This window comes from Oncorhynchus keta, chromosome 22 (assembly GCF_023373465.1).
Source record: "Oncorhynchus keta strain PuntledgeMale-10-30-2019 chromosome 22, Oket_V2, whole genome shotgun sequence".
Classification (NCBI taxonomy): domain Eukaryota; kingdom Metazoa; phylum Chordata; class Actinopteri; order Salmoniformes; family Salmonidae; genus Oncorhynchus; species Oncorhynchus keta.
This window is the reverse complement of record NC_068442.1, coordinates 47,055,927-47,075,323: the sequence shown is the minus strand read 5'-3', so window position 1 is coordinate 47,075,323 and position 19,397 is coordinate 47,055,927. Positions and strand designations below refer to the sequence as shown.

The 19,397-nt window shown below is 42.1% G+C and overlaps 1 pseudogene; it reads right to left on the bottom strand.

Moving 5' to 3' along the window:
• Nucleotides 1-18,544, bottom strand: part of LOC127910814 (uncharacterized) — a 41,998-nt pseudogene extending 23,454 nt beyond the window's left edge.
• Nucleotides 18,545-19,397: the final 853 nt, after the last annotated feature.

Below are 19,397 nucleotides of genomic sequence, written 5' to 3'. Positions count from 1 at the left end.
TCGTATCGCTTGCCGTGTGGTAGCAGAGTGAACAGTCTATGACTTGGGTGGTTGGAGCCTTTTTCCAATCATTTACATATCACTTATTTTATTTTTATTTTATTTGATGTCATATTGTAAACTGATGTATCTGTTTTGCTGAAAATATGATTTTGAAAACAATGAATGTCTACAAGTGCTTCATAAAACAGTTATATTTATTTTTGTATTTTCAAAAGACAGCAAATAGCCAATCAAATATCAACATAAGTGAAATGAAAGACAGATTTAATTTTCAGTGAATAATTGTCTTGTCCAGTGAGCAACTCAATGACAGCGATTCAAATAACATCATTAGTTCACCTCCAAGAACTATCTTCAACGTTCACCTGACAACCCATTGGATAAGACACATACACTAACCAAGTGTTTCGTACCTGTCAAGAAGGTTGAGATCAGAATATAAGGTCCATAAACAAACTGAAAATGGCATACTGAAGATGGAGTCAAAAGGAACTCAGCCTTTCACCCTGTTCATAGCAATGGAATATGGAATAATGGTTCGTTATAGTTCATGTTTTCTACAAAAAATTATAAAGGCAGATTCGATCATCCAGTTTAAATTATTATTTTTTTTTTTAATCGACAGAACTACCTCCTTGGGCGTTCCTGAGCTCACAGTAAAAGGTTTAACTAGACATGTTATTGTGAGTTCTGAAGGCAGCAGATGCTGTTGCTGGTCGATCAAGGGCACTTCCTGTCTACGCACTGCTTCCCGCCCTCTTCGTACTCCTGTTTTGAGATCCACATTTGCTGGAAAGTTCCCTAGAGTAAGACAACTCCCCTAGCTACATTTCAACGTAATGTTCAATATTACTAGTGGCACTCTGTCCTTACTAACAGTAAAACATTGAGTCAAGACTCTTTAGATTTAATGCAATTTCATCATCGATAGTGAAACAACCACCACATAATCGTCAACTCCCCCCTACAAAACATGAATCCTTATTATCCTCTAGCTATTTGGTATTAGGTGTGATCCTGACTTGGAATGGTCACGAAGTTACACATTGTTTTAGGAAACATGAATTTATTTGTGGTTTATCCTCTTTAGCTATTTTGTAATAGGTGTGATCCTGACTTGGAATGGCCATGAAGTTACACATTGTTTTAGGAAACATGAATTTATTTGTGGTTTATCCTCTTTAGCTATTTTGTAATAGGTGTGATCCTGACTTGGAATGGTCACGAAGTTACACATTGTTTTAGGAAACATGAATTTATTTGTGGTTTATCCTCTAGCTATTTGGTATTAGGTGTGATCCTGACTTGGAATGGCCATGAAGTTACACATTGTTTTAAGTCCAGTTAGTTTCTCCATAGCTACCTGTGTGATGTCAAAGTGTTACAGAATTCCCCATCCTTATTATAAACTGTGATTAAAACTATGGAGTTCATTGGCCTACAACACATGTGTGTTGCCCTTAAAATTATATTGCTAGATGGAAGAAAATAATAAGATAGGCCTAAACTGTAATAAGATGTACTTTAAAGATACTATAAATAGCAGGAGACATACCTGGGTTCTAGACTGGTATTTAGGGCAAGGTAGGCCTAAACTGTAATAAGATATATCTTATAGACTGCTTCAGTGCATTTGGAAAGTATTCAGACCCCTTGACTTTTTACACATTTCATTTTTTTACGTTACAGCCTTATTCTAAAATGGATTACATACAACATTTTCCTCATCAATCTACACACAATATCCTATAATGACAAAGCAAAAACAGTTTAGACATTTTTTCAATTTAAAACGGAAAAAAACAGAAAAACCTTATTTACATAAGTATTCAGACCCTTTGCTATGAGACTCGAAATTGAGCACCGGTGCATCCTGTTTCCCTTGATCATCCTTGAGGTATTTCTACAACATGATTGGAGTCCACCTGTGGTAAATTCAATTGATTGGACATGATTTGGAAAGGCACATACCTAAGGTCCCACAGTTGACAGTGCAAAAATCTATTTTAATTCCAGGTTATAAGGCAACAAAATAGGGAAAATGCCAAGGGGGGTGAATACTTTCACAAGCCACTGTAAATGGTTCAGTTCACATAAACAGTCATTATTTTCAGTTTGAGAGATCATCCCGGGCTTTGCCCCGTCTGCTGTAGCTGAGATGTCCCTGGAGGACATAGAACAACAAGACTATGATGTTTCTGACACTGAGAGAGTCAGGTAAGGCCACTTACACTCTGTCCAGTTAGATATTTGTGTGGAGATTAAGAGAGAGAGACTAATAAAAAATAACTTGTTATGGGGCAGGTCAGGCGTCATTCATGGAGTCATTTGTAGGGTCAAGTCCCCAGCCGATCTATTTGAACCGCTCATTATTTTTTACTTTTTAAAAAATTTCACCTTTATTTAACCAGGTAGGCTAGTTGAGAACAAGTTCTCATTTGCAACTGTGACCTGGCCAAGATAAAGCATAGCAGTGTGAGCAGACAACACAGAGTTACACAATTAACAAGTCAATAAACAATTAACAAGTCAATAACACAGTAGGAAAAAAAAGGGGAGTCTATATACATTGTGTGCAAAAGGCATGAGGAGGTAGGCAAATAATTACAATTTTGCAGATTAACACTGGAGTGATAAATGATCAGATGGTCATGTACAGGTAGAGATATTGGTGTGCAAAAGAGCAGAAAAGTAAATAAATAAAAACAGTATGGGGATGAGGTAGGTAAAAATGGGTGGGCTATTTGCCGATAGACTATGTACAGCTGAAGCGATCGGTGAGCTGCTTAGATAGCAGATGTTTGAAGTTGGTGAGGGAGATAAGTCTCCAACTTCAGCGATTTTTGCAATTCGTTCCAGTCACAGGCAGCAGAGAACTGGAACGAAAGGCGGCCAAATGAGGTGTTGGCTTTAGGGATGATCAGTGAGATACACCTGCTTTGTATTTGTGGCCATGTATTAACTACGAAGTGAGTCTTTGACATGAATACAGTGGTTAGATTCTGCCATTGGGACTGCTCTGATGTTTCCATTCTCTCCTGGTTATGACCATAGAGCCTTGTCCCAGTCTCTAGACCTGCCTGTCTGTGTGGTGGATGACCACCTGACCTCTGAAGCTGTCAATGAGATGGTAAGTTGACCTTGTCATTTCATATTACAACATTAATCCAATAAAATGTTATAGTGATGCTATCATTGGCAATGTGGACGTACCACAACCATCTCTGTTGTGTTTCAGTTGTTTAAATTTGTCCAACGTTGCCAATGCTCCTCCACTCTCTAACGGTTCATAAGTTCTTTCAGTATGATATTTGTTGTATATGTTAAGTTTGACCCTGTTGGTGCCATTATTTGAGACTCATAATGTTTATTTCTACCAGAAGCAAAGCAGCACTGTGGAAACCACAGAAGAAGAGAGCCTCAACAGTGCCAAAGATCTTGAGTCTTTTTCACTGATTATCAACTTCCTGCAGAACCTAACTGAGGAGTATGTTCTATTTTCTTTGGTACAGTACTACTATCAAACCTGTAAAGGATTGTATGAAAGCAGATTCATCAACTACATTTCCATTGCGGAAAAAGTTACATCACACCACAATGTTGTCAAAACAATTGCTACAAAGCATGTGTAAAATACTGTTTAATCTGATGACTCTACTGACCGCCATTTCTGACAATACTAATACTATTAATATGAATAATTCATATGAATAATTTTCAGGCAATGGAGTAGCATTCGTAATGGCATTTCTGACCCGGTAAGATCTGAAAGCTTATTTAGAATACAATGATCACTGAATGTTTAGCCTTGTTCATAAGCTTTTGAAAGACGCACTATGCAACATTTTAAAACACTTATTCTGTTTCTGGAATACAGCTGACAAAACGACAGCTTTCCGGCTTGTGTCTGAGGATTGTCCAGTTTTTATCGGACAAGCTGATGCAGATCATCATCCCAGGTCTTTACGAACTACTGGGCATCCAAGATGCTGCCTCCTCTCCATTGTCACAGAGATCTCTCACAGCGTCACTCACCAGTCTGTTAGACGATAAGGTTAACACCAAGTCCCGCGTGAGATTTACTGAGGCTGGTGTACCTAAGAGGCCAGGCAGTCGAAAGTCTTACAATAGCTTTCGCATCCCGACTCCCTACCCTTCCTCCAACTGTATGGATCAGGAAGAGGAAGAAGAGCAGGAATCACAACAACTGAAGTTCAAGGACATTTACCTGACTAAGGAGATGGGCAGTCTGGGCAGTGGAAGCTACTGCCCAAAACCATTGCCCAAGCCAGCCATGAGGTATGTCTGTAACCATTCTTCAATACTGCCTTTTATTTATGATTGTCCTTAAACAGTATTTGATGTTCATAGCAATTTCACTTTTTTTTTAGAGGATAGATATGGCCATATAAAGTTGAATTCGGAGTTTACATACATCTTAGCCAAGTACATTTAAACTCAGTTTTTCACAATTCCTGACATTTAATCCTAGTAAAATTTCCCTGTTTTAGGTCAGTTAGGATCACCACTTTATTTTAAGAATGTGAAATGTCAGAATAATAGAAGAAGAAAGAATCATTTATTTCAGCTTTTATTTCTTTCTTCACATTCCCAGTGGGTCAGAAGTTTACGTACACTCAAATAGTATTTGGAAGCATTGCCTTTAAATTCTTTAACTTGAGTCAAATGTTTTTGGTAGCTTTCCACAAGCTTCCCACAATAAGTTGGGAGAATTTTGGCCCATTCCTCCTGACAGAGCTGGTATGACTGAGTCAGGTTTGTAGGCCTCCTTGCTCGCACAAGCTTTTTCAGTTCTGCCCACAAATGTTCTATAGGATTTAGGTCAGGGCTTTGTGATGGCCACTCCAATACCTTGACTTTGTTGTTCTTAAGTCATTTTGCCACAACTTTGGAAGTATGCTTGGGGTCATGTCCATTTGGAAGACCCATTTGCGACCAAGCTTTAACTTCCTGACTGAAGTCTTGAGATGTTGCTTCAATATATGCACATAATTTTCCATCCTCATGATGCTATCTATTTTGTGAAGTGCACTAGACCCTCCTGCAGCAAAGCACCCCCACAACATGATTCTGCTACCCCCGTGCTTCACGGTTGGGATGGTGTTCTTTGGCTTGCAAGCCTCACCCTTTTTCCTCCAAACATAATGATGGTCATTATGCCCAAACAGTTCTATTTTTGTTTCATCAGACCAGAGGACATTTCTCCAAAAGGTACCCTCTTTGTCCCCATGTGCAGTTGCAAACCATAGTCTGGGTTTTTTATGGCGGCTTCCGGAGCAGTGGCTTCTTCCCTGCTGAGCGGCGTTTCAGGTTATGTTGATATAGGACTCATTTTACTGTGGATATAGATACTTTTGTACCTGTTTCCTCCAGCGTCTTCACACGGTCCATTGCTGTTGTTCTGGGATTGATTTGCACTTTTCGCACCCAAGTACGTTCGTCTCTAGGAGACAAAACGCGTCTCGTTCCTGAGTGGTATGACGGCTGCGTGGCCCCATGGTGTTTATACTTGCGTACTATTGTTTGTACAGATGAACGTGGCACCTTCAGCCATTTGGAAATTGCTCCCAAGGATGAACCAATTATTTTTCTGAGGTCTTGGCTGATTTCTTTTGATTTTCTCATGATGTCAAGTGAAGATGCACTGAGTTTGAAGGTTGGCCTTGAAATACATCCACAGACTCAAATGATGTCAATTAGCCTAACAGAAGCTTCTAAAGCCATGGCATCCTTTTCTGGAATTTTCCAAGCTGTTTAAAGGCACAGTCAACTTAGTGCATGTAAACTTCTGACCCACTGGAATTGAGATACAGTGAATTATAAGTTAACTAATCTGTCTGTGAACAATTGTTGGAAAAAATACTTGTGTCATGTACAAAGTAGATGTCCTAACCGACTTGCCAAAACTAGAGTTTGTTAACAAGGAATTTGTGGAGTGGTTGAAAAACGACAACAATTTGTAGAGGGCGTTCTGGCTCAGCTTGGGGATATCTCCCATTCCAGGGCCTCATCACCAATAGTATATGAGTTCCCCTGTCAAATTGAGGACAGCAGAAGTAAGGCCACAGCTTCTTTGACCAGTCTGTTAGATTGTATTAGAAAACTTTCAAGTGAGGAATTTAAGAGAAATGCCACTCAAGCAGTGAGTGAGTTCCTAGTTAAAAAGTCCACCAGTAGCTTAACTAGTGCACAGCCTGCTTATTCTGTAGCATCCAGGTCTTGTTCCATTCAAAACCAGTACACATGGTCAAAGGATATTTGTGCGGATTCTGCTGCCTTTGGCATCATTGAAACATTTGTGGAAGACCTGCAGAGCTCGGCGCAACCTGCAGAAGTAGAGGAAAGAGAACCTGACCTCCAGGAAAATGCACAAAAGCTACAGAGCAGGATCTGGTCTGCTACCACTAGTTTATATAACAATATTAAGAAGACATTAAAGGACTTCATCATTCACCAGCGGAGGTCAGACATGCTGAGCAGAATGTCTAGTCATACACCCACAGAGGACTCTGGACATCTTGGGACTAAGGAGCACATTTGTTTGGCAAGCCAGGACTTGAGGCGACCTAGTAAGAGTGTGCCTCACTTGCCCAGTTTGAACCTTGCAGTGGCTCTACACAGGGGTGTCAGCGAGAGTTCAAAACTTCTCTGGACTGAAACAGACGAGGGTCTACTGACCAATAGTACCAAAGAGGTCATTTCAACAATCTTGACCTCATGCGAGGATCAGGCATCAAATGCACCTTGCTTCTCCACAGTAGGAAAGAAAATATCTGATATGTCCCTTGAGGTCAACATATTGGTAGGTGGTGTTCTGTCTCAGCTGAAGGACATCTCCTTGTCAAGGTCCCCAACACCATGTGAAGACATGTTTGAACGTCTCCAAGGTTCTCCTGAGCGAACCTCTCCAGTAAGTCTAGATTGCAGCACAGCTGCCTCCAAAGACATTGCATCTTCCCACAGTCTTTCAACAAAGAGCCTCCAAAAACTCTCTAGTCATGAGTTCCAAACCAAAGCTGAGAAAGGAGTGAGTGAGGTCCTCTCTAGATCATTTAACATTGTGGAGGAAGGCACAACAGATAAGTACCTCCAGTCTGTATCTACATCCACCACATCTACTGATATTATACAAACCATGGTGAAAGATCAGCAGGAGCTCACCCAGACCACCCAATCATCTGACATGGTATCTGGAACCTCCCTGCTCACCACTGAACAGGTTTCTGAGAAAAGGATCCGGTCTGTTGCTCGTAACATCTACAACAGTCTGCAAAGTAAGATTACGGAGTTTCTCAGAAAAGATCTTCAAAGATCAGACACAACACTTGGTTCAATCCAAATCTTTACATATCAAAGCAGTCCTGCATCACAAAGAGCAAGTCTCGGCCATCTTGAGGTCAACCAGAGCAGTGTTACACCTGGTGGAAACGATGCCTGTGTGGACATTCCGCACAAATTACTATCTAAAACCACTGAGCTCTCGGGATCCATGCTGGAGGATATTGACACGATCCGTTGTAGGAGTGCTGACAGCCAAAATACAAGAAATACCTCTTCTTCACGCTCCTCCATCTCTGTAACACCTACTTCAAAATTAAGGCAGTCGAAATGGCACTTTGCCTTACCCGGGACTCCCATCCCCACTGAGTTTCCTGCTCAGATTGACTTTCCCATTGTTAGAAACACAATCATTGAGGACTTCTTTCACACAGAGGACTTACTTCCTGTAACCTTTGTGGACAAAGTCAGGCAAGCTGCTGGGGTGGTAGTGGACATTATGGTGGAAAGTGTTGAGAACACACAGGAAGATGGACAGGGTGCTTCTCATCTTGACGACCTCCGATCTGCTGTTAGGAAATTGAGAAAAATCATTTCCACTTGGACCATCCACATTTTCAGTCATGAATTGGTGGATAAAGTGATAGCCCTTCAGGACAGCCACAGCACTCCACAGGTCTTAACATTGGAAGCAGCCAGAAGTGCTTCAGACTCTATTCTTTCAAGGCTGAAATGGGGAAAGGAACAATGTGCCATATCCAAGGAGCTCTCCTCTCAGCTTCTCCAGATATTTGCTGAAGAGACAGTGAAGTGCTTCCTGAGACAGTGGTCAGATGAGTATGAAAACATAAACTTTGATGTTTCAGTCCAGAACGATCCAAAGACTTCTACTTGCATGGTCATTCTTCAAATGATCACCAAAGCCACTGCTAAATGTTATTTTGAGTCCGCTACCAGCGTGGCCACCAGTGACATTGTAGAAGGCGTGTTTGATTTGGAAAGGGATACCATCAGCAGTACTGGAGAGCAGGTCCTCACCTTTAACACAAAGGTATAGTCCACATACATCTTTCATGAATAACACTGCTGTTGACCTTTTGTGAGATATATGATTATTTGTGTCATGGCATTGCACTGCTTCTTTGCAATTGATATGCTGTACTTTAAGATATATAAAAAATGTCAGTTTGTTTTAATGTGCCTTTTCCCACCAACCAGGGTTCCAAGAAAGTTAGTAAGAACCTCTGTCCTCAAGAGTCTCTGGAGTACCAGCCTCAGAACATTTCCCCTACTGTGTACTTTACAGGTAAGCCCTGCTGCTGTTTAGGCTGCTGCTCAGTCAAGACTGAGACATCATCCCTTTACCATTCCACTAATTCATTTGGAAAGACATTGTACTCCTCTGAGTTGTTACCTATGACATACTGTACTGTGGGCTGGGTGGTAGCCTAGTGGGTTAAGAGGTTGGGCCAGTAACTGATAGGTTGCTGGTTCAGAATCCCTGAGTTCACGAGGCAAAATCTGTCAATGTGCTCTTGAGCAAGGCACTTAATCCTAATTGCTCCTTGTAAGTCTCTCTAGATAAGAGTGTCTGATAAATGAGTAAAAATGTAAATTGATTGCATGCTGGATGGTCTTTCGTTGCAGAGACTATGACAACATCTCATGGCTCCTTTTCTCCAGAGGGAATTTATGATATCGCATCGTCCTTCCCACTTGAAGAGAAGAGTCGCAAACCCTCCCTTTTCACCAGATTGTCTAGATCCATCACGAAAGGCTTTCTCATCCCATTCAAATATTCAAGGAAAACCAAATTATTTAAATAAATTCCTCATTATAAACAACGAGAGCATTCATTTGTTCAGATAAATCTAATCGTATTGGTCACATACACAGAAACAACTGTGAGATGCTTTATTACGAGCACGTTCCCAACAGTGCAGAGTTAAAAAAGTAAGAAAATATTTTCTAAATAGTAACACAATAACAAGGCTATATACAAGGAGTACCAGTACCGAGTCAATGTGCATGGGTGCGAGGTAGTCGAGGTAATACAGTATGTACATGTAGGTAAGGGTAAAAGTGACTAGGCAATCAGGATAGATAATAAACACAGTAGCAGCAGCTAGTGTGAAAGTCGGTCAGTGTCAGAATGTGTGGGTAGAGTGTAGTGAGTGTGCATCGAGCCAATTCAAGAGAGTCAGTGGAAAACAAGAAAAATTCAATAACAAAGTCAATGCAAATAGTGCAAAATCACATCAATAACTTGGGGGTAAAGCTGTTCAGCAGTCAATGCAAAGCTGTTCAGCAGTCTAATGCAGGTGGCCATTAATACTTTAGCGCTGTTCAGCAGTCTAATGACTTGGGGGTAGAAGCTGTTCAGCAGTCTAATGGCTTGGGGGTAGAAGCTGTTCAGCAGTCTAATGACTTGGGGGTAGAAGCTGTTCAGCAGTCTAATGACTTGGGGGTAGAAGCTGTTCAGCAGTCTAATGACTTGGGGGTAGAAGCTGTTCAGCAGTCTAATGACTTGGGGGTAGAAGCTGTTCAGCAGTCTAATGACTTGGGGTAGAAGCTGTTCAGCAGTCTAATGAAGAAGCTGTTCAGCAGTCTAATGACTTGGGGGTAGAAGCTGTTCAGCAGTCTAATGAAGCTGTTCAGCAGTCTAATGACTTGGGGGTAGAAGCTGTTCAGCAGTCTAATGGCTTGGGGGTAGAAGCTGTTCAGCAGTCTAATGACTTGGGGGTAGAAGCTGTTCAGCAGTCTAATGACTTGGGTGTAGAAGCTGTTCAGCAGTCTAATGGCTTGGGGTAGAAGCTGTTCAGCAGTCTAATGACTTGGGGGTAGAAGCTGTTCAGCAGTCTAATGACCAGGATCCTGGTGTCTAACCAATGTGCTGAGCACTCCTCCTGGCCAGAGTCCGCGCTACATTCAGCTGCTGCAACCATGGTCTCTGTGTGAAGGCACTGTTAGAGAGTCAATCAACCAGAACAAGGTAAGGAGACCAAATCTGTGTCCTAGCATTGTGAAATACTGTATATGTAATGGCCTCAATACATTAATGAAGTGCCCTTACATCCTATCCTCTCCCCATACTGAAACAACTTGTGAACCAATAAGACTGACACTATATACCTTCTAAGCATGATAGTTGGCTCATGATTTGATTCAGGACTTGTTAGGGTAAACCAATAACAGCTTCTAACCCCAAGTCATAAGACTGCTGAACAATTAATCAAATGGCCACCGGACAAGTTCAACTGTTTTATTATTTGTTACTTTAGTTTATTGGGTAAATATTCTCTTAACTCTTCTTGAACTGCACTGTTTGTTAAGGGCTTGTAAAGTAAACATTTCACGGAAAGATCTACACTTGTTGTATTCAGCGCATGTGACAAATTAAAGTTTGATTTGATTTGACTATATACCTTCTAACCATGATGGTTGGCTCATGATTTGTTTGTACTGAAATCTATTCAGGGAGGATAAGGGTACATCACAGGCAGTGATGTCGTGGTAAAACCATTGACTGGTAAATGCTGATTGCCGTTCAGGATTAAAGAAGTAACGCTCCCTATACTCTCAATGCATCTTCCACAAAAGGTGGGTAAATGCTTGAACCAAATAAAATAAAAAGTGTGTAAACAGCTTTTACATGTGTTCCTTCTGTAGCTCAGTTGGTAGAGCATGGCGTGGCGCTTGTAACGCCAGGGTAGTGGGTTCGATTCCCGGGACCACCCATACGTAGAATGTATGCACACATGACTGTAAGTCGCTTTGGATAAAAGCGTCTGCTAAATGGCATATATTATTCCCCCCACCACTGATTATAGGAGGCTTCTTCTGACAGTATTCACACCTTCCATAAGAAACCTCCAGAGAAATATTCATATTCACCGTAGCTGTCATTTAAACTTGGACTAACCTGGCCAAGGCCAAACAGTATATGGCGTTTTCTCTGGGTGTGCGGTCGCAGTGGAGAGAAAAGGCCTCCAGTGAGGTGGTGAGTATCTGGGCGGAGTTTGGCGAGGCAAACACAGGTCTGAGATTGGTGTCTCTAGAAATGGGCGGGAGCGGAACTCTGCTCCTCCATTGGTTGCTGTTCTGATCCCCAATCTCATCCTCCTCACATCCCTTCCCTCCACATCCCCTCTTCTTCTCTCTTTCATCCCTCGTGGCCACAGGGTGTAGCTTCGGTAGTTGAAGAGGTTTATCCTGGGATGCCAGGGCGCGGAGCGGGCAGGATACATGAGATGGGCAGTTGATGGGGGTCAAACGTCGAGAGGCTGTGGACATCACCCTGATACCCGCCTTGGCCTCACTCCTCCTGGGCTTGGAGGACATCTTGGGGAGGGTGAAGCCGTCCACCAGGACCGTGTCGCCCACCCTGGTCCTGAACGGAGCCCTGTTGAGGCCCATGCAGTGCCTGGATGCTGTCCTCCTCTGCCCCAGCCTCACCCAGCCCTTTATCTGGAGGTATGTCCGCATGGGCAGGGCCATACCTGGGAGGACCACCACAGAGCACAGCTTGGTGGCCAGGTGACTCACACACTCCCTGTGGCCGTACTGAAGGGCGATCCTCAGGGGGTCACGACCCTGGGGATCCCGACAGGCAGCTTGAGGATGGTGAGCTGGCCGCGCTCGATGGAGGCGACAGCGGGACACTTGGCGACGTCGGGGTGGGCCGTCTGGTGGCACCACTCACGGTAAGGGTGAACCCCCACCGGCTCAATGACACGCACCCCCCTCTCCAGCAGCCAGCCGGCCAGGTCCAGGTGGCCCAGAGAAGCAGCGATGTAGAGTGCCACCCGGAGCTGGAACCTGGAATAATACAGAATCAATGTATTTATAACACGTTTCAAGTTTTTTTGTCAAGTTCACAAGATACAGTGGGTTATAAAACAGTATAGTAAAATGCTTACTTGCAAACTCTTTCCCACAATGCAGTATTAAATATCAGGGTAAGAGAAAAAACATATGAAGGAAAAAACACGAGAATATAAGCTACATACAGGGTCAGTACCATCATTGTAAGCTATATACAGGGTCAGTACCATCATTGTAAGCTATATACAGGGTCAGTACCATCATTGTAAGCTATATACAGGGTCAGTACCATCATTGTAAGCTATATACAGGGTCAGTACCATCATTGTAAGCTATATACAGGGTCAGTACTATCATTGTAAGCTATATACAGGGTCAGTACTATCATTGTAAGCTATATACAGGGTCAGTACCATCATTGTAAGCTATACAGGGTCAGTACCATCATTGTAAGCTATATACAGGGTCAGTACCATCATTGTAAGCTATATACAGGGTCAGTACAGGGTCATCATTGTAAGCTATATACAGGGTCAGTACTATCATTGTATAGCTATATACAGGGTCAGTACCATCATTGTAAGCTATATACAGGGTCAGTACTCATCATTGTAAGCTATATACAGGGTCAGTACCATCATGAAACCCCACCATCATTCAAGGAATAGCTATATAAGGGTAGTACCATCATTGTATACAGGGTCAGTACTATCATTGTAAGCTATATACAGGGTCAGTACTATCATTGTAAGCTATATACAGGGTCAGTACTATCATTGTAAGCTATATAAAGGTTCAGTACCATCACTGTTGATAGTAAGTCTATCATACAGTTCAGTGTGTAGATGTGTATTCTGACCTCATCACAGGTCTCTCTCTAGACAGGTGTCGTTGGACGGTCAGTCTGTGTCCCAGGAAGCAGCCTCTGAGGAACTCCGCCCACCCATCCCAGGTGTCCAACCGTAGAGTAGCCCCTGGGAGACAGAGACACATGCAGGTTGTCCTCCTAGTTGCCATGAACCAAGAATGTGTTCCATACAGTCCATTTGTCTCTGTGTTACATCCATAAGGTGTTGAGCCAGAGGACCATTGATCTACTGCACAAGGAAGGCCATACCCAGGTCAATGGCGTAGTCGTGCAGCCGGTTGCAGTCGTAGAGTTGCAGGCCGGTGGGAGAGCTCAGTCTGAAGGAGCTGACGGGAAGCTCACACTGCTGGGACACCAGGGTCATGAGCCTGGCCACAGACGTACTCAGGAGAAACACAGTGCCCAAGACTGAGAGGGTCTCCCCGTCACGGCACTGAACACACGCACCACCGGCTCCCGCTGAAGTATAAGACCATGGACATACAGTAAATTCACTTGTTTTACATAAATACCTATGTTGTGTTTATACACCGAGTAAACAAAACATTATGAACACCTGTTCTTTCCATGACAAAGACTGACCAGGTGAATCCAGGTGAAAGCTATGATCCCTTAATGATGTCACTTGTTAAATCCACTTCAGTGTAGATGAAGGGGAGCGGACAGGTTAAAGAAGGATTTTTAAGCCTTGAGACAATTGAGGCATAGATTGTGTATGTGTGCCATTCAGAGGGTGAATGGGCAAGACAAAATATTTAAGTGCCTTTAAACAGGGTTGTAGGTGCCAGGTGCACCGGTTTGTGTCAAGAACTGCAATGCTGCTGGGGTTTTTCACACTCAACAGTTTCCTGTGTGTATCATGAATGGTCCACCACCCAAAGAACATCCAGCCAACTTGGCACAACTGTTGGAAGCATTGGAGTCAACATGGGCCAGCATCCCTGGGGAACGCTTTCAAACACCTTGTAGAGTCCATGTCCCAACGAATTGAGGCTGTTCTGATGGCAAAAGGCGGGGTGCAACTCAATATTAGGAAGGTCTTTCTAATGTTTGGTACACTCAGTATATATAAGTTAGGAGTCATATAATTACAGGGGTAAGATGAAGTGGCTCCTTTGCACTGATCTTAGGTCTGGTTTGTGTTTTTACTGCTAATGGTAAAGGTTAGGATTTGGTGAGAGTAAACTGATCCTAGATCTGTGCCCAAGGGCAATTTCTATCCAGAGACAAATCACAGGTCCATGCCATTTAAATGTATAATCTACCACCATCTCGTGGCTCAAATTTGTAACAACATTCTCTAATTCATGTGCTGTACTGAGTTTTGTTCTATCACATTGAACACTAATCTGGGTGCAGATTAAATTGAACACTAATCTGGGTGAAAATTAAATTGAAGACTGATCTGGGTGCAGATTAAATTGGTAACAGAAATATTATGAATATGTATTTCAATAAACCCAAAGGGCCTCTTCTTCTCCTACTATACGGCCTGCTGTGCTCTACTGTACTCTACTGTACTCTGCTGTGCTCTACTGTACTCTGCTGTAGTCTACTGTACTCTGTCTGCTGTGCTCTACTGTACTCTACTGTACTCTGTCTGCTGTGCTCTACTGTACTCTGCTGTACTCTGTCTGCTGTACTCTGCTGTACTCTGTCTGCTGTGCTCTACTGTACTCTACTGTACTCTACTGTACTCTGTCTACTGTACTCTACTGTAGTCTGCTGTACTCTGCTGTGTTATACTGTACTATACACGACTGGGTATACAGATTCTTCAGATACTGTTAGCGAACACCAGACTGAGATCGAGGCGATTACATGGGGAAAAGGTTTATGACTGTAAGGGTGTTTGGTACAAAGGCAACACTATATCGGGCCACATTTCAGCTCTATCCCAGGTCAACCATACAATACTATAGATTTCCACTCTAGTCAACCAGCAAGAAGGAGAGACAGACAGAAGGTCTGGCTTTGACGATGTCAATGATGGGATGTGTAAGTAAGGAGTAAGGAACACAAATAAACATTATTCTGATGGTTAAATTTGTACTTAGATACATAACCACTCTCCTCTGTTAGCAAATCTTCCACAGAACTTTGTGGAACAGAGTGAGTTCTGTCCCTGTCTGGCTCTGGACATGTACCCAGGGACCTCTGTACAACAACACTTCACACTCACGAAGCAGTGTTCTTACTAACCAATCACTCTACCATAACCATGGTCTCGGTATAAAGCAGTGTTCTTACTAACCAATCACTCTACCATAACCATGGTCTCGGTATAAAGCAGTGTTCTTACTAACCAATCACTCTACCATAACCATGGTCTCGGTATAAAGCAGTGTTCTTACTAACCAATCACTCTACCATAACCATGGTCTCGGTATAACCAGTGTTCTTATAACCAATCACTCTACCATAACCATGGTCTTGGTATAAAGCAGTGTTCTTACTAACCAATCACTCTACCATAACCATGGTCTCGGTATAAACAGTGTTCTAACAATCATACCATAACCATGGTCTTGGTATAAAGCAGTGTTCTTACTAACCAATCACTCTACCATAACCATGGTCTTGGTATAAAGCAGTGTTCTTACTAACCAATCACTCTACCATAACCATGGTCTTGGTATAAAGCAGTGTTCTTACTAACCAATCACTCTACCATAACCATGGTCTCGGTATAAAGCAGTGTTCTTACTAACCAATCACTCTACCATAACCATGGTCTCGGTATAAAGCAGTGTTCTTACTAACCAATCACTCTACCATAACCATGGTCTAGGTATAAAGCAGTGTTCTTTTAACCAATCACTCTACCATAACCATGGTCTTGGTATAAAGCAGTGACAAACTAACCAATCATCTACCATAACCATGGTCTTGGTTGAGCAAGGGCAATATTACTTTAAGTCTCAAGCAGGGTGACCTCAACATACTATATATCACCATACTATATACCACCACACTATACAGTGGGGCAAAAAAGTATTTACAATTTGAAGCAGAGCTTAATTTGTAAATTGGGAGGTGCCAGAACAAAGAGTGGGTGCTGGAGGGGGGGTTCTGTGGTACCAGAACTCATGAGAAAAAATATCACCTATTATAATAGAGCATTGAACGTGTAACGGATGTGAAACGGCTAGCTTAGTTAGCGTGTGCGCTAAATAGCGTTTCAATCGGTTACGTCACTTGCTCTGAGACCTTGAAGTAGTATTTCTGCAAGAGCCGCGGCTTTCGTGGAGCGATGGGTAACGATGCTTCGTGGGTGACTGTTGTTGATGTGTGCAGAAGGTCCCTGGTTCGCGCGAGGGGACGGTTACAAACGCATATCATCACATTTGGGTAGCGCCACATATAGAAGGTGCACACATGGGGAACATTTTTAGTAGCCTCGGGTCCGGGAAAGTGTTAGCCTTTTTAAAACCGCATTTCGTGCAATTCTACATAATTTTACATGACTGGAGACTTTGGCATTATCTTTTTTTAATCCGCACAAATGATCGAAATGGCAGGCTACTTTGACACTGACAAACTTAGTATCTGAGATCAATAAAAACGGCCTTGTCTTGAATCCATCAATAGCCTATAGGCCTAGGTTTGAAGAGAAACATATAGTAGGCTACAATATGAGGAGGAAATTAGTCCTAAAAATGCTTTCCAGTTTCACTGACTCACCCAATGATGCGCAGCTCACTCGTCGATGGAGATTGGGTCTTTTGATGCGCTCGATAGTGAAACAACCACCACATAATCGTCAAAGCCCCCTACCTCTCTCTGTTTTGAATAAAACAATGTTTGGGAGTTGATCAAATATTTTGGTAGTCTACACGCTCTGCCTGCATAGTCAATATGAGGAAGAAATTAGTTATCTTTTCAGCAAGAGTCGCTGGAGATTGCGATGCGCTTTCAAAGCCTCTCTCCCTCCTGTTTTGTAAAACAATGTTTGAGTTGATCAAATATTTTGTAGTCTACAGCATAGTCTGTATCTTTTCAGCAAGAGTCATTGCTTTAAATCTGTGTTTACCCTCGTATTTGAAATATTGCAAAAGGCCTGTTTTGTCTGCCTGCTGTTTTTTCACTGACAGATTTGCCTCGCGTTCCCGACTGTAGGCTATTCTTTGTTATTGGGCTACAATCCGCAGCGAGGCTATTTAAAAAAGGGGCCATTGGTCCTCTGTGGCTAAATTATAGGGTTTCTCATGACGTATTAGGCTATTCTGAATGATTTAATTTATTTCTGAACAGACAGCAGTAATTCCGTAACTTTAGAAAATTCCTCCAGAACCCTTCATGCAGCTATGATTCTATAAGGAAACAAATGATGAAGTGCAACTCTGGAGAGATGAGGGGGCAGGATAATTGACGAAGAGGTGTAAAGTACTCTTCTTGCGTTGTGTACAATCAGTCATCGACACGGAACTCCAACATGTAGCACCAGTAATGTAGATGTATTCTGATATGAACGGCACAAAATTGCACGTCATGCAATGCACGTCTCACCATCCAACTCTGCACTCACGCACTGTACAAAATATATGAACCCCCCCCCACCAGACACTGTAAATTGCTAGCTAGTACTGGCGGGAATTCTCTACAACAAAATGCACAAAACATATTCTCCAAAATAACGCTGCATCTTATGTGTGCTGTTCGAATAACATTACAAACAATTTGATATAAATTGTACATTTAAATCATCACTTGAGAGTATAAAAATCACTTTTGATGTACAGTGCTTTGCAACAAACAACTTACCGCTGGTTTGGTGCTTGTTCACTGGGACGATTTTAACCAGCCAATAAGATGCCATGTTGAATAGGTGAAGACAAGACAAACTCAAACCAAAAACCCATTGGCTTAACAATAAAGTGGCAAGGGGAATCACCAATATAACCCTGTTACAGAGGCAACTCGAATGAACGTTGATCGCTTTTAATTATAATTGTTACAGGCAGTTTACCCACTGTTCCTTGGCCGTCATTGAAAATAAGATTTTCTTATTCTTAACTGACTTGCCTGGTAAAAAAATAAAAATAAAAAAACATAGCAAAAAGTGAAAATGATTTTTCATGACATGAGAGGTACCGGATTCGGCCAAATAGGTTCCGGAACAAAACAGTCCAGAACGGAAAGGTGCCGGATCCTGTTCTGGCATGATCCGGCTCAAATTAAGCACTGATTTGAAGTACCTAGGCCTCTACCTGCTGAGTATAAATATTATTAAACTAGATTCAGTGGGCTTGTCATTCACAGAACTGTTGAAAAATCAAGTATATTTGATCTTAATGTGGATATACCAGGACATCTAGTGGTCACCGGATTTGTTTTAAATCCATGCAAGCTTTCTTTGCACGAGCATGCGATGCCATATATTTGACGCAGGTATTTATTTTTCAACATGTATTGTCAATGACCTGGACAAAATATAATTGTATGAGCTATGCCTGTCCCTGCGTTGTTGCACCCCTCTACTATCTGGCTTGGTGGGGCGATCTCGTTCTGCATGCCTGCTTCACTTATATTCAATGTGTCGTCATGCATTTGTGCATGCACGCTGTTAACGGTCATATCCGTCTTGCTAACTTAGCTAGCTCATCAACCAGTATTTTATTCGCTTTTTCTGCACGATAGCACTTATTAAAACCTTGCAACTCATGGGGATCTCACTGTTATCACGGGTCATCGAGCTAGCCCTTATTTGGCAGCAGGGTTGCATCGGTTTCCACTGGATTTGACAGCTTGTTAGGCTGGCTAGCTAGGTAGCTAATTCGCTAATGCGACCTATTTATCATGTAGCAGCCTATGCTGACTAGCGTCGCTAGCAACTAGCTAACATAGATAAAGTTTAGTCGTTGGTCCACAAAATCAAACAAATGGTACTGACCTGATGACAAAATCATGTTTCGAAAATTTAGTAGCTATTTATGTTGTTGTTTAATGACATTGCGAATATAATAATTTTTTACATTTAACTACCGGTATGTATTTAATCCGGTTTCGGCATGAGAAAAGTATTAATCGCAAATTCCAGCACTAACGGATACCGGGAAATAGAAATAAGAGAACCGGTCACGAATGCGGAGCCACGCCCTAAAATAACATGTGACCACAAGGCGTTTGTGACACATTCTTTGCGTTCCAATTTTGTCATAATTGTCTGTAGGTTCTAAATTGCTTATGAGCTTGGCTGCCCTTCAGAAAGTAGCTGATTCTTGTACTCTACAGCTGTATTTTCCTGCAGTTACTAATAATGCTAGCAACAAAACAGATTTCATTCCTTAAAATGATATTGCCAGATGGAAGAAAATAATAAGGTAGGCCTAAATTTTGTATTTTATTTATTATTTTTATTAAATATTATTTTTTTCACCTTTATTTAACCATGTAGGCTAGT